Consider the following 3,134-nt stretch of genomic DNA (forward strand, 5'->3'; position numbering starts at 1 on the left):
TGTTTACCTGTGGACAGGTCTAGACGTTAGGAATGTCCTCCGGATGGGTGGTTTAAGCTTAATACGAATGGGTCTCGTAGGTCAGATTTAGGAATTTCTACGTGCGGGGGGGTAATTCGAGACCATTTGGTTAATTGGGTTTAGGGGTTCATGAAGATGATTGGGTGTTGCACAGCCTTGGATGCAGAGTTATGGGGTTTGCTTGAAGATTTACAGATATCATGGAGCTTGGGAACTCGGAGGATTAAAGTTGAGACATACTGCAAGGAGGCTGTTGATTTACTGAAGAACACCTCTGGAGCAAGAGGTGTTTCCTCCTTAGTGCCGCATCTAATTGATCTCTGTCAGCGAAATTGAGAAATCTATGTGGATCATGTGCCTTGTGAGTGTAATTCAATTGCAGACCAACTCACGAAGTTGGCGTGGAGTCACTTGGTTTGGTGCTGCTGCAAGTTCCACCAGATGAATGCCATGATGCCCTTCTGAAATCGACTGCTGAAGTTTCTGCTTTGATCAACAGGTTGTAGTTGATTTAGCTTATATTTCTTTCATTGTATTAAAAAAAAAGTGGGGTTTCAACTGGTCTCAAGACTTGACAAACTTTGAGTACAAGTGATTCGGACTAAATATAAGTGGGAGGAGTCTTTCCTTTTTACTTTAAATAATGGCAATGGCTCTCGGCTATAGAGGGGAATACAATGCATATGGATGATGAGAATCATCTGGTATTCGCTTACACTGGTTCGGACTCCCCGCATCCAACGCCTGTTTGTGATACGTGCCTTCTTCAAGGAACTTGGGATTGGCTTAAAATCGAAGCAGTACTCCCAACCCACATCGTTTAACGTATTGCGTCTGCCCTCCAATGAATCATTTGGGTCCGGATACTCCTGGCTGGAGGTGGGAATCTGATAGGCGGTTCACTACAAAATCCGCGAATGTATCATAGGAGCCTCATGGGAATGAAGATAATCGTTTCAATTGGAGGACAGGAGCATTTACTTACAAATGTGGATCGTGCCCGTCGCCATTTGTCAAATCCCCAGTCTCAAACCAGGTTACAACGGCATATCAGACGCGAGCAGAATGTCGATGCTGATCTACTGGCCTCTCAGAGTTGTGGATCCCCGCTGGGTGCTACTATATTCGATAAGCCTCCATTGGAGTTACTGTCTATTCTTCAGCCCGATACTATGGAGTCTAACTAAAGGATAGTGCGTTCTGTTTCAACCCACAAGATCTTTATCCCATATATTTTTATAAACTTTTCAATTGTTTTTTTTAAATTTTACATAATTTTAATAATTTATTAATTTTCACTAATCATGTGTCAGCCCCAATTTCTGATGTAGGCATATAATAGTGTGAAATCAATCAGTTTTATAGATTTATAAGGCTTCATTTATTATTATTAAGCAGAGATATTACATTCTAAGATAAATATTAAGATTTATACTCATACAAAATGAAATAATGTGTATCTTCTGTAACTCAATTAATGCATGAATCTCCATTTATTATTATTATTTTGGACAAATTCAATTTGTTACCCAAAGAAACAATCAACTGATACTAGGGTTGTGCAACGAAATTGAAAATTGATTTGAACCGGACTATTCGATTTGGATTTTTAAATTTGTCGTTCAATTTCGGTTCGGTTTAAAATAAATATTTAATTTGCTTTGATTTTGGTTTTTTTATATGAAAACCGTTTGAACTGAATTAAACCAAATTAAAAAAAATAAAAGAAAGTAAATATCCAAAACACATTAATTTTGAATTTATTATAAGATAAATTTAAATAAATAAAATATTAAAACTAATAATATTTTTTTTATAAATTTAAATTTATATATTTACACTCGATTTAAACTTTAAATTTGTTTTTTTGAGGTTCAGTTTGAAAAATAATGAACAATCAAAACCGTTGAATCTAACCGAGCGGAATTGAAAACCGTGGTTTTTGTACTATTCAATTTAGGTTTCGGTTCTCATTTTCAAAAACAAACAAAGGGTGATTCAGTTCATATTTTAGTGAAAAACCGAACCGAACCGAACTGAATACACCCATAACTGATACAACCAACAAAAGAACAGACATGAGCAGACGTAGAATACCCCTCGAATTAATAAGCCTAAGATTTAATAGTTCAATCTACTAATTTTTCTCCCCTTAAGCCTGATTTGAATATTTAGTGATTCCTTTCTTCCCAGACTCAATAGATATGTCCATTCCATTTCCATACAATTTTGAGAATAGTTGCAGGGAGAGATTTACCCTTGAAGTGAAGCAATGCCCAAGTAAGTTCCTCCTCCCCACTCATCGCATACCTATGTAGATCATACAGCCATAGAACACTCTCAGAGAGCTGTCTCACGAAAGCACAATGAAACGTCAAATGAACTCTATTCTTATTCTCATTACCACAAAAAATATGCTTAGTATCCACATTCATCCCCATATGAAAAACCTATCCTTGGTAGGTAATCTCCCAAAAATGGCCATCCAAACAATAACGCCGTACTTGAAAACATGGCCAGGAAACAACGTAAGCTTATGTCAAGGGACTTTAAGGTGGTGTTTGTTTTTGTAGAAGTAAAAGATCTGCAGTCTGCGAATCACATCTGTAGGCATCTGCAGCAGAAGAGGTGGACCAAAAGTCTGCAATCTGCAAGAAAAAGACCGTTTGTTTTTTAACGTCTGCAGACTGCTAAAATAAAATGAAATATAAATAAACTGATTTTTTAAACTTAAAAGAGTTTTGCAATACTGAAATTTAAATAATTTTAGTTTTATAATACTGAAATTTAAATAATCCATACAACTACAATAATAAATTTTTTAAAATAAATCAATCCATATTTTAAAATAAATCAATCCATATTTTAAAATAAATCAATCCATATTTTAAAATAAATCAATCCATATTTTAAAATAAATCTATCCAATTTTAAAATAAATCAATACATATTTTAAAATAAATTTTTCCATATTTTAAAATAAATCAATCCATATTTTAAAATAAATCAATCCATATTTTAAAATAAAATTTTCCATATTTTAAAATAAATCAATCCATATTTTAAAATAAATTTTTCCATATTTTAAAATAAATCAATCTATATTTTAATTA

Source organism: Hibiscus syriacus, unplaced genomic scaffold (genome assembly GCF_006381635.1).
Source record: "Hibiscus syriacus cultivar Baekdansim isolate YM2019G1 unplaced genomic scaffold, ASM638163v2 tig00111618_pilon, whole genome shotgun sequence".
Taxonomy (NCBI): Eukaryota; Viridiplantae; Streptophyta; class Magnoliopsida; order Malvales; family Malvaceae; genus Hibiscus; species Hibiscus syriacus.